The sequence below is a fragment of the Arvicanthis niloticus genome, chromosome 9, assembly GCF_011762505.2.
Source record: "Arvicanthis niloticus isolate mArvNil1 chromosome 9, mArvNil1.pat.X, whole genome shotgun sequence".
In the NCBI taxonomy this organism is placed as follows: Eukaryota; Metazoa; Chordata; class Mammalia; order Rodentia; family Muridae; genus Arvicanthis; species Arvicanthis niloticus.
Window position 1 is genome coordinate 72,276,845 of NC_047666.1, and position 13,894 is coordinate 72,290,738.

Sequence of the window (13,894 nt, forward strand, 5' to 3'; positions counted from 1 at the left end):
CTGTTTCTAGGATATTAGTTCTCAACTGATAATTCTGCATCTCAGATATTTACATTATGATTCAAAACAGTTGCAAAATTACAGTTATGAAGTAGCAACACAATAATTTTATGGTTGGGGGTCACCACAACATGAGGAGCTGTACTAAAGTGTCACAGCATTAGGAAGGCTGAGAACCACGGGTCTAGGATATCGTCACCAAAGGTCTAGTTCCCTCACTTAGATCTCCTGGAGATTTCCTATCACGATGCAACTCATTGGTTGGCTCCTCTGACTGCCCATCTCTTCCCCAAAGGTCTTTATTCACCAATGAACACCCAGACCCACCCAACATGTCTTCAACTGCAAAGATGTCATCTTCCATTTCAAGAGTCTAGATGGTGATCAGGGTGTATTTATGCAGGCTGCAGGAGGGCTATCAAGCAAGAAACTCATGCAGGATCCCATACAGCAATTTGCACCCCAGAGTGATTTCCTATAGTATTTCCTCTGAAGACCTGGTTTTCTTCAGTTGTTCAGCTGATCAGATGAGGCCCCCACACACCATGGATGACAATCTGTTTTGCTTAAACTTTATCCATTTAAAAGTCATTCTCATCCCACAATGTATTCCTAGACATACCCAGGATAATGTTGGGTTACATAGGTGGATACCTTGGCCCAGCCAAGTTGACACATAAAATTAGACATCACTGGGGTATCTTCTTGTCAAGGCCAAGGTGTACTAGCTTTCTGTTTTAGAAATAATTTAAACAAAGCTTAAACACCAGATGTTTCCATGATTTCAGATGACATTTAGTTTTGTACAGAAGTGAGATAGCAAGACACGAGAGTTATCTTGCAAAATGAGATAACATTCTGAGAAAGGGCAGGAAGTTGTCAGATTTCCACATATAGAGGTGATTAGTAAATATTTGAGCAATTAAATGTCTTGGATAGAGTTGAATTGAATTAAAGTGATTAATTAAATATGCAGATGACTTTGGTCCAAGGGAGGAGTGTGGAGAAAGATGAGTCACAAAGATCTCCCTTGTCATTCAAGAATGAGGCTGTAGGCACAGGGAAGCCATTCATCCAGGTGATAAAACCCAGGCGCCACATGGTTAATAGGTAACTCTGTCACTGTGCTTTGGACTTACTCCCAATTGTCCCTTTGCAAAATCCCACTGGCTTTGGGCACAGAGGACAATTTCTCAGGGACTTTGAAAGAAGGCCCGTGGGAGTTAAAATTGTGCTTGTACAAGGCTCCGTATTAGCAACACAGGGAGCAGTTTTCTGTGTCTGCTAAGGAACAGCCAGAAACATACCAATAGGCAGACGAAATGTCTCTCAAGAACACTGCAGTGAATTTGAAATAGCCCCACTCTGGGGCACAGAGCGAATGTGGACAGTGGTGGGTAACAGCGTAGAAGGAAGGAGGCTTGGAAATTTTTGTTTGTTAGTGGTGCGACTTGTTAGATCAGTTGGCAACTGAGAGGAGAACACGCCTCACAGCACACAGCAGGTGGCGACATGGAGTCCATGGGAAGGTGTTCTACCTGGCATTATTTCTTTAACAGCCATAGAGAGTCCCACATGTGGGCCAGACATGTGACAGTGAAGACGTGTTCATAAACTGCTAGGCATAGGTGCCATATACACCTGCTGGGGACATAGAAAAAGAATCAGATGTATATCTTTTTCTCCCTCTAGCTTCCAATCCAGACTGAGGATAGATCTCATACATAGAGTAAAGGAGGCTAGAGATTTGGGGAAGGAGGCTGGAGGGTGTGGGGCATTGTTACCTCGGAGAAGGTAGAAGGACTTTTTGGACCTCAGTCCTTCACGATCCTCTCCCGCCTCAGGATTAATGATTTGTACATTTTGTGGCTTTGAGACAGGACCTTCCTGTGTAGCCCAGACTAGACTACAGCACGCAGTCAGTAGTCTCTTGAGTATTGGGATCACAGGTGTGTAGTGTTCTTCAGGATTCAACAGTCTTTTAGTGAATTGTACCTATGAGAACCTACAATGTGACCTAACATTCAAGCATGACTGTCCGAGTGGCAGATGAGAGACATTACTGTAATAAGAACTAAAATTGACAAAGCAGACTGTGAGGAAATATGGACCATTGGATTCTTAATGACTTAATGGGTTGGTACTAGCCAGAAGTTGTGTGCATGCCTGTAGTCCCAACACTGGTGAGCAGAGGCAGAGGAGAGGTAGGAACCACCTGTTTGCCAGCCTGGTCTATGAAGTTGAGTTTCAGGCCAGTAAGGGTTACATAAACAAGACTGTGTCTCAAAACTCTCCTAGAAAAGAACTTTTTTTTCACTTACTGTCTGGGCTGAAATGATTTTGGTAATTTATTTTGGAAATGCAATGTATTTTCAGCGGGATAGGATTTAGCTTAAATACCAGACTGTTCTGTTGCTCTTCCAAGCCTTTGTGTCTTGGATGCTGACTGTGTCTGGTGGAGGGAGAGTGGAGAGTGAACATGGGTCTCTCGTCAGAAAGTCTGGCTTGATTATTACAAAGAAGTAGTGTTTACTTTTCCATTAAATATGGAAGTACATGGCGTCATGTACTGGATACCTGTCTGGATCAAGGTATCTCCCCTCTTCATCTATTTGATAGTATAATCTGGGCACTCTGAGGCTGGGACTTCTTAGATGCTTCCCTTGTAGTAGCACATGGATTTCTTAAATTCAGACTCTTTTGGCACTTTTGAATGACATCAACTCCTTAGCATTATAATTTACAGACTTTGAACATTATGAAATCTTGATATTTTTAGGTTTTGTCTTCTGGAATGCACACACACACACACACACACACACACACACACACACACACACACTTTTCTGAGACAGTATCTTATATAGCTCAGGATGGCTTCCAAGTCACTATATAGCTGAAGCTGGACTCCCAATCCTCCTGTCTCCACCTCCTGAGTGTTGGGATAGGAATCAACCACTTTATCATACAGCCTTATCTTTACAGTTTTTAAGGTGAGTCAAAAATTGTACATGTTTTTGAGTATTTTGCAATAGGTGTTGAGATAACTAGTTATTGTGACATTAAGTCTTTTTGAGAGTTACAGCACTTGCTTTGTTGAGTGAGTTGAATGACATTAATGAATCTGACATTTAGTCATCCTGTCTTAAAAAACATTAAAAGCGTTTGGGCAGATTTTGTCTCATGAACCAAGCTACAGAATGCATATCAGCACAGCATACCAGAAATGACTACTAATACCTTTCCCTAGGGTAATTCAGATTCTTCCCATCTCATTGTGTTTAATACTTGTCAGAGCCTCTGGAGAGGGAGAGAAAAGCTGCATACAGACAGTTATTAATTGTTTGGTGTAAGCTCATTTTAGCCACCTGCTCTCTGACCTTGGCCTGGGCCTCTCTTTCCCAGTACTGCTTGTCCCGACTCAGGAGGCTGCTCACTGCTTACTGCTCAGTGTGGCCACCACTGCCATTATCTTGTGTTCCCTTAGCTCTCAGGGATGCTCGCTAGATTCGCCCCTTTCTCCCTGAACCTCCAACCTTTCTCCTTCTGAAAGTGTTCTCCTGAGGATCAAACATGCTTATGTTCTTCGTATTCTAAGCAAAAGGAGGCAAATAAAACACTCCCTTCTACCAGAAGATTCTACTTCTTGTCAACTCTTTTTTTTGGACAGGTTTCTTAATATGTGGGTTATTTCTGCTTCCACCGGACCCTGTCCTGACTTGTGTTCGGCTGAAGAGTGAGAGGAACACAAATGGAGGCCTACCTACCACATGTCTATTAAGAAGATCAGAATCCAATTTAAAATGCCTCAGGGTCTTTGGCCTTGTAGGAGAGGAGAGGGGTTCCCTGGAGAGGGCTGATGCTGGCCTATGACTCTCAGCTCAACTTCTTCATTGCTCATATCCCTGTTTCACTCTTCAGTTTGAGGGATTTAGGGTACATGTATGTGCATTCCCCATGGCCAGTCTCTATGCTTCTCCTTCCTTCAAAGGAGTGTTCCTCGGTTGGTTGTCCTCTGAGCTAGGAGTGTGCACACTGTGTACTTGGTATGTCTGCTATTTCACATATCAAGGAAACATCCTAGTAGCGCTCGTGCTGAGTGATGGGTCAGGGAACTTTGGGTCTTAGATCATCAGAATATAGTTAGGAAGAAGGTGGCAGGTGAAGGTCCTCCTGGGACATCATGTTCACGGGAGAGTGCGGCTAGAGGGTTGGGAAGACCCTTGGAAGTTCAAGTTTATGAAGGCATTGCTGCCTGACTCTTGGTTTCACAGTGTGTCTCTTTTGTGTGCATCTGCCTCAGCAAATGACCTTTATACTGTATATCACATTATTTTATATACAATAAACAAATAATAAATGAGTAAATACATTTATTCAGTTATTTAGTTCTGTCTCTCAGTGTCTTGGAGATAGTGCCTCAGTTTGTAGCCCTGGTTGAATTTGCTCCGTTCACTTGAACTCACTGAAAGCTTCCTGAATGCTGAGTGTGATTGGGCAGGGAACTTTGGGCCTTAGATTATTAGAATAGTACTGAGATTAAAGATGTACATCACTGTACCCAGCACATTTGTTTTCCTCAGGGTTGACCAACAGTAGCTTTCTTTCACGCCTAGTGACTATTAGACTTCAACCTTGATCCCGTCTACATCTTTTAGCCAACAATTCACCTTGGACTGCCCCTCTGAGGCTGTGAGTTCAAGTCCTCTTTGCTTTGAAACAGCATCTTGAAGGTGTTGGAAATGGTGAAGAAAGTCTTACTGGCAGCGCTAGTCTGAAGATGTTCTGGGGTGACTGTGAAAGATTCCTTTCCAAAGTGGTCCTGTAGGCTAGTGAAGATGTCAGGTAGGAGGCTGGGTATCATTATGTTTTATCTCTACCTAGGCAAGATTTTCAGGACTCATTTGTCATTTTGGGCTACCTTTGCTTCTTTTGGTATGGTGGTGGTGGTGGTGGTGGTGGTGGTGGTGGTGGTGGTGGCGCTGGTGCTGGTGGTGTTGGTGGGGTGTGTGTATGTGTGGTTGTGTATGATGGTGCGTGGTAGTAGTGATGGTGATTGTGTATACGAGTGTGTGTGGGGGGGTGTATGTAAGGGGATATACATACAACATACATATGGAGGCCATCTCTGATGTTGGTCCTTATTTGAGACAGGTTCTAATGATGGCATATACAAAGCTAACTGACCCTCAAGTCTCTAAGGATTCTCTTGTCTCTACCTCCCACCTCTGCTTAGAAGCACTGGGTTTATAAATGTATGCTATTATGTCTAGCTCTACCTGGGTCTTGGGGATTTGAACTCGGGTCCTCATATTTGTACAGCAAACACTTTACCCATGGAGTCAGTTCCCTATCCCAGGTCACCTTTCTTGAGAATGATTTTCCTTATATCTGTTGGGATTCAGCTGCCTTGGTGCCAATTTTAACTTCCTCAAATCAGCATCTCATTTTCTGTTTGTTACTTGCAAATCAGACTGTATACCCATGGGCACAGAGGGGTGGTAGGAGGACAGGACATGGATCTGGGACACACTGGGACTTTTAATTTTATATCCCATGAAGCTTGTTTAAAATATCTAATCTGCTTAAATTTGCTTCTCAGAAATGTTGCCTTTTACTGAATTTTCCTTTTCAACAGCTTCAACATCTGGTTTTGTTTTAAAAATATTTTAAAAGCATCCTTTGCTTTTGTCCAAAATTTCTTACTCCTCCCTACCCTAGAGGAGACTTCTTTTGGGCAATTTACTGTGACACCGAATCTCTCATAGATGAGAGGACTGACGTGTACACATCAATCCCGGGATGTGTCTACACACCTGGCATGGAGGTTAGTCAAAGGCTGCGGTGAGAGAGAGCTCCTATGATCCCAGGGGGTTATGAAGAAACAAAGATGAGAGGCACCCTCCCCTTTATACTCTGAATCAGTCAGGTTATAGTCTGAGTAAGAGCACACTCTTCAGTACTGGTCACCGCTGTTCAAAGGGAGATGAAGAAATTGGAGCTACTGGACAAACAAGAACACAGTGATGATTAAAGAGATGGAAAAGTAGGATCCAGGATAAAAGAGAAAAAGGACTGTGGGATTCAGCTGCCTTGTTGCCAATTTTACTCCGACAGGGTTTCATAAGGGAAGGTGGCAGCCTGGGATGGAGGAATGGTGTGCAGTAAGTTTCAGAGACACACTCTCTCTCCAAGGAGATTTAGGTTGTGGCCAAGCTTCTACATGCTCCAGGAGCCATCACTAATTAACCCCAGCAATTTCTCCTACTGACTTTAAGCCTTCACTCCCCCAAATCTTCATCGTTAATTCTGTAAATCAAGATGGTGAAGTCTTTACTGAGGAAGAAACCTATTTTCAAATCTAGCTTTAGACATTTAAGTCAGAGATGCAGGTTGTACCAGATGATGTGCTTCTTTGAGCACAATGTTTCTACTGAGTCCCTGTGTTAAATGAATTTCAAGAGAAATAGACTTCGTTTGTGGGTGACAATGACCTGGGGAGCAAACCAGGGCATCTTTGGAACACACTGAGTGCAAGAACTGGAGGGTAAGTTGCTATTTTCACATATAAAGTTGAGTTGACTCTTCAAATAGCTTCACCACAGGCAGTCTAGAAAGTTCCATGATGCTGACTGAACAAACCAAATTGGATGTGAGGGGAAGAAAATGATAACAGAAAAGAGTTTCTACCAGACCACATGTGATTTCACTCTTTGACCCAAAAGAGAAAAAAATGGGCTCTACATGGATCCTGAAAGCTGACTGGCTGGGGAAGTTCGATGAGATTCTTCCTTGCCTCTAGTTCTTCATGGGTTGATATGAGAAACCCGAGGAGCAGTGGTTTTCTGGCAGAGAGCTTCTGGGAGGTAGGCAATGAAAAATGGCTGCTCTGGAAGTGTAAGGGCAGCTATCAATACTTGCTGACACTCAGGAGTGAATTATGACAATCCTTCAACGAGAGAGACAGGTGTTATTTTACCAACTCAGCCACTGGTCTTTAGTTGTTTCTAAATCTAAGGTTCAGTTTTCTTCATATATATTCTAACCATGTAGGGACATAGATGAGGCAAATGAAAAAGATGACAGGTCATTGTACCCAGTGCTAGCTGCATATTTATTTTCTACCATTAAGTTTATTGAAAATTTCTAATGATCCCAAATCCAACTAGTTGTGTTAAAGGGCAGTGTTTGGGCGTGTATTTGTGTGTGTGTGTATGTGTGTATGTGTGTGTGTATATGTGTGTAAGTGTATGTGTGTGTTTATGTGTGTGTGTATATGTGTGTAAGTGTATGTGTGTATGTGTGTGTGTATATGTACATGTATGTATATATATTATATCTATGTAGATATTATAGATATATTATATCTATCTATATATAATATATTATAAAATAACTATTTTAAAAACACCTCCTTCCCACCCAAACCTAGTTTCAAGGGTGGTCTTTGCTATTTAGCTCACAAACATGCACCCCAGATCCATCAACTTTGAAAACTAAAATTAAAATATAAGTTAAAGTCATTTTTTTTCTTGTAGTGACATTAAACAATAATTGTCACCATTTTAGGAAAAAATTCACCACCTCTTACTATTACATGGCTTTTCCTAGGGTGGGTGAATAAACATCCCAGACTCAGGACCAAGAGCGTGTGGCAGCTGCACCACCAAAATGTCCTCCCTGCATGTGATGACTGGTGACAGATGCACCCCTGGAGCTCCCTGCACAGCTCACAGGCAGCTTCTCTTGCCAGCAGTAGTTTTCTCCTCATGTATGCTGTGAAGGAGCCCATGTGTGTCTTGTGAGTTCTGAGTTTCCCATGAACCTCCTCCCTCCTTCCTGTCTCAATCCAGAGGAAGAATCTATTCAACATCCCTCAAGTCAGATGATTATATGTACTCATACCTGAAGAATAAACATTTTAAAAAGACTTCAAAACATTGTGCTCGTTTTTCCATCACTGAGACACACGAGACGAGAGAGAAACAACTTTAAAAGTAGGAAACTTTAGTATGGCTCATAGTCTCAGAGTTGTCAGTCGATGTTTAGCTGGCTCCATGGGCGTGATGTAGGGAAGGGATGGTAGGGGGAGCAGGTGACAGGAGGGCGCCCTCCTCGTGGCTGTCAGAAAGCACAACCACCAAGGGACTAGGTTTCTTGGGGGGGGGGACCACCTAGTGACCTACTTCCTTCAGCCAGGCCCCACCTTCTGGTCACTCACACAGCTATGAACTCGTCAGTGGATCCCTCATGATCCAGCCGCCACTCAAGAGCACTGCCAGCTTGGAAATCATGCCTTCAACACAAGTCTTTTGGGGACACTTCCTGTCCAAACCATAAATGCTGTTGGCTGTTCTCATGGTGGTGTCTGGACTTTCAATGTTTGCAGATCTTCCTTATTGATATTCTATCCCTTTCTTAAAAGAACAGAATTGTTTCCTAAAAGATCACGTTTGGACATCCTCAGCTTTATAGTTGCAACCCATATCACACACACATACAACCCTTGCCTGAACCAGCTGAATAGAACCCTCTAGAACAAACTTTTAATAGCTAAGACAGCAGAAAGAGTGCACCTATTACAGCTCTTGTCTTTTAGGGTATTAAAATCACTGATTGAGGGCTGTGCCCCTCTTGTCTCCTGTCCCACTGCCCTCCTGGGTTGGTCTATGTTTAGCTTGCTCTGCAGGCATGATGTAGGGCCCCCTACCATGATAACTGTGAGACTATGAGCTGTACTAAACCTTTTTATTTTTGAAGTTATTTCTCTCAGGTTCACTTGGCCAACCTACAGAAGGAACTCAGCAGAAGGCATTTCCTCTTATTAGGCGTAATAATGATTGTAGAGTGGGGTGCAACCAGGATAGTCTTACAGAGATGATGTCTTAGGGCGGGGGCTATGACTTAAGGGCAGATAAAAAAATGTTTCTAATTGGGCTGGGGCTGTAGCTCACAGTAGAGGGATTGCCTGGTATGTACAAGAGATTGTAGTACATGCAAAAAAATTTCTCGAGATGAGACTTGATCACTGTTAGCAAGCAGTAAGTGTACCTCTTCTGACTGGTTCTATGATGTTTTTCTTCTTTGTTTTTGCAGAATCCATCTTATTGCCTGGTGTGTCCTACATACTGAGTCAACATCCATTGAGCAAATGAAATGAATAAGATGATAAAAGCATCTCGATTTCAGATGAAGGAGAAATTGTCTGACATTGAAATATCAGGAGTCCAGGGGAACCTGGGAGGGCAGTTCTCTGCAGGGGGCACCTTTGGTACGTTATGGGTTTGTTAGGGCTTACTGATGAAGTCCCACGCAATGCAGGCAGACTGGTGATTGGAATTGGACTGTCAACAACTCCCAAAGGATTTTGGTGCCAGGAGATGCAGCACCCATCCTTCCTGACATTGACATAGGATTTCACTTCCACCTCTGCCCCCCTGACTGGTTCCCCTATTTTCCTGGATAGTCTGAATTTCTTCTGGTCCCTGCAGGGCAGTTCTGGCATTGCTAGAAGTATGGTATTGGCAAGTGGGTTTTCACAGCAGATACATTTATTTATTAAATTTACATTTAGTCATAGTCATTTACAACGACTGAGGTGCCCAACGGGCTAAATCGAGGGAGGAACCTGAGGTCTCCCCACTGAGGCATCGTCACATCCTGATCAGAGTGATACTGAGAAGCAGCAGCTCTAAGCTCTTATCATTTTTCTTTTTCCTTTCTGATTTCTTTTCAACCAGAGGTAAGTAAGCATGAAGACTCCTCGTCAAGCTTTGATCAATAACACACATTATACGGTAAGAAAAATGATGCCTCGCCATCTTACAGGTTCCTCTTGTCCGCTTTTGTCTTGGACAAACTGTGAGGTAGTGACTTGGCAGCTGCTTACTGGGGGACCCTGCAAGGCCATGAGGTGAAAGGCAACCCTTAGGAGCAAGCTGTTCACCAAGCCTGGTGACAAGCCAGCCTAACCTCCTCCTCCCTCCTTGTGTCTGACTCCCAGCCTGTCATCTCAGGAGCTGACACTAGATGTCAGGGAAAGACTTGGTGTAGCACCCAGCTGGCCTCTCCCCATTTCAGGCTGCAGGTGGGACTGGAGTTGACAACTGGCAGATTTCCAGCGGAGGCTCTGCCTTTATGCGGGTCACCAAGGTTCTCCAGCTAAGCCACCACTACCTGCTCAGGCCTGTTAGACATGCTTTGGAGGCCACTGAAGCCCATTTACAAAATGAGGTAGATCAAGGTCATTTGATAAAAATAGATTTTTATGGAAGACGAGGGATAAAGTCATCACCGTTCACTTTCAATTTCATTATAAAAGATACTCAGTTTTACTCACGAAAAGGATAGATGATATAATGCGACCATGTTCCTATAACCTATTTTATTAGTAAATTAAGAAGCAGGCAAACCAGTTAAAATTATTTAAGCCTCACATAATCATTTTTTCATTTTGTTTTAAATAATATGAAGTAAAAAAATCACAATTTTACTGCAGAACATCTAAAGTTTGATCTGGTTTGGTTGTGTTGTGATATTTCAAGGCTCTTAGCCCCTCAGCAGGCTTTTTTTGTTGTAGAAAACCATGCGTTTTTTTCCACTGGGCTGGTAAATTTATTCAAACCCCTCCCTCCTCCCACACCCTCCCCCCTCCTTCTCTTCCTTCTTTATTTATTTAGTAAAGTTGTCTTAAGGTTCAAATGTATTAATATTTCCAAAATTCTTAGACTGAGAGTGGTACCTAATTCATGCCCCATGGATGTATTTAAGAATACATCAATGTGTAAGTCAACAGATCTGTAAACCAGTAGTCCTGATGGCTCTCCATATTCATGTCCTTCTGAGCTTCCTTCTGTCACTGCCTCCTCCTTTCCTTTCCATTTCCTTCTTTCTCAGATAGACAACAAGCTGGAATCAGACTCATTTCGGGGAAGGTCAGGGCCTGAGGAGGGTCTTTTCTCATGGGGCCCATTTCTTCCTCACACCAGTGTGATCTCAATCATCCTAGGAAATACCAAGATACTTACCCACCCGAGGTCAAAAATAGCACTTTTCTTGGTAGGAGTTATCTGGTAGTGAGAGGTAGGCCCACCCAGACTTGCGAAGCAGCCCCGCCTGCACCCCTGGAGAGGTGCCAAAAGTCCTCTTGGTGATTCTGGAATTCATTATATCATCACCCAAAATAGCACTATTAATACCACATGGGTGTGTCTTTTACTTGAGAGCTGGATGTGGCACAAGGCAAATGTGACCTCTCTGCTGGCTCACTATGGGTATGTGTGTGTGTGTGTGTGTGTGTGTGTGTGTGAAGCACCCTGACAACCCTCACTCCCCCCAGTGAGCTGAGGCAATTGCTCCCTGTCATCACCAGGGAGCAGTCTAGACAACCTCATCTTCTGGGAGTAATCAGGTAAAAATTGGTGTGAACAAAGACAGTTTCAAAACAGATTCAGACAAGATTCCTCAGAGGGTGTGAAAGTACATTGAGTTGTTGATACTACGACATATTGACTGCCTGATGAAGTCACTGACTTACTTATGAAGCCTTCTCCTTTACGTGGTGGTGTGGGTTTGAATAGGAATGCCCCCCCCCCCAGAGTCTTCAAGTCACCTCACACCAGCCATTCTTACATCACTGTTATCGCCCCCAGTTCACACCTCTCAGACCTTTCTGTTCTAGGAGAATATCAAGAGCTCAGCCTGCTTAGGTCTTTGCATGAGCACTTCTCACAGCCTCAAACTCTCTTTCCCCAATGTCTTCACTTGATCAGTTCATTCTCAGCTTTTAAATGCCAACTTGGTACCAGATCCTGGAAGGCTTCCTTCCATTCACTGAATGGTAACATGAAGTCCTTCCCATCACCAACCACTTTTTGTGTTGGATTTTACCACACTGCCCCATTAACATCTTCAGGACAGGAGCTAGCACCTGAATGGTCTTCATCTGTCTCTACTTGGCCTTTGACTCTATGCTCCTCATCTTAGTTTTTCTTTCCTGTTGGTGTGATAAACTCCCGGACCAAAGCTACTTGAGGGAGAAAAGGCTTATGTTGGCTCACAGAGTTCAGGTATAGTCCATCACACCAGGGAAGAAATGGGGCAGCAGAAGCTTGAAGCAGCTCGTTCTCACATCCAGTCAAGAAGAAGCACACAGCAACAAATGCTTCCTGCTGCTCAGCTCCTCCTCTCCATTTATATGGTGCAGGATTTAAATAGGGAATGGTGTCTCCCAGAGTGGGCAGTTCTTCCCACATCAATTAATGAAATCAAGACAATTCCCCGAGGTATGTCCACAGGCCCATCTCCTGGATGATGTAGATTCTGTCGACTTGACAGCACTCACCATCACATTCCCTCTATCTCAAGTCATGAGCACATTCTTATATGTTGAACAGTGTTTATCTTACTGAATAAACTTCTCAGACTCAACCTTTTTAGCCAGAAAATGAGACTCTGTAGAGTCACACGCACAATTCATGTGCAGAAGAGAAAAAGAAGAAAGTGTTCAATAAATCTTTTCCCATGTTCTCTCATTGAGAAAAACTTGTCTCATATTTCCCAAGAATCTAAGACTTCAGGCCTCAAGCCATGGTTTCCGTCATAATTACAATGTGTTTCTTCACCTTATCCCATCGTGTGCTATTCTAAGTCTTCGGGACACTCTTAAGCCGGCTTGCTTTTCTGGTCTCTATGGAAGTTGTTAGTGCAACTGTGCCCCCTGGTGGCCACATCATTTTTTCCTTCTTTGAGACAGGGTCTTAGGTAGTAGAGGTTGGTCTTTGACTGGGATAATAGGAATGAACCATTATACCAGGTTCACTTCAGATATGACATGTTGTGGAAAGTGTTACTGAAGGGGACGTGTGTTTATGGGCATTTTCAAGAAATCAAGATCAGATAAAGGTTTAAGACCACAAAAATGATGGTCTCTATATCTGTTCAACTCTGAAATGTGTATACCCCCTTTACAGTCTTTTAGCTTGGTCCTGAGGGACCCTGCCATGGTCTCTGAATTAGTTTTCTCTTGTCTGGAAAAAAGTCTCAAATTGATTTCTACTCTACACCTCTCTCCACTCCAAGTAGACAGTCATTTTATCGAAGGTCAGGTTTTTCTTGGCCCCCTATTTCGCTCAAAAGCATCCATGAAGTCCCAGTAATGTGGACAATAAATCCACCCTCCTTAAACTGCATCCCAGATTCCTCAAAGCCCAGGTTCAACATCCTTTCAGTTTCAATCTCTTCTGCTTTCCCCTCCCCTTTGCTCTCCATCTTCATACGATAGTGTGTAAGACCATGTCTGGAAAACAAGCCTGTACCCCACTGGAGCTCTGCCACACCCACAGTGTCCTCTCTACCTGAAATGTTTTTCTGCTTTCAGCGGGCAGCCGAGTTCCACATTACTGGAAGCTGTCTCAAAGGCCCGACTTCCATGAACTACCACAAGGTGGTGGGATTATGTTTATTTTAACAGTGACATGTATATAGAAAGCTATTAGTATTTCCTGGAGGAGTAAATGGCTAGGCTGGAGTTCTTGTTTGGGGGGGTTCATCTGAAAAATGGGAGGCCACATACAATGGTACTCAGACAGATACTTTGACATTAGAACCATCTTGAAGATCTAGGGGTCATAATTACTCCAAAGTAGCAATATTACCCTCCCAGAATTTTGTGGTTATTACCTTTCTTAGGGTTATGATTGGCACAATGGTTACTAAATCTCTTTCTATATATTGAGAGAATGGGGGGGGGGGAATTGGGATGCTGGCTTATGTCCCTTGGAAATACCAATATCAGAGCCTGCATTATTAGAATATAAATGAACACATTTGACAAATCTGTTCCTGCAAAATGTTCTGTTGCCATTTTTTCTTGGATTTTCTATCTTTTTGGTTT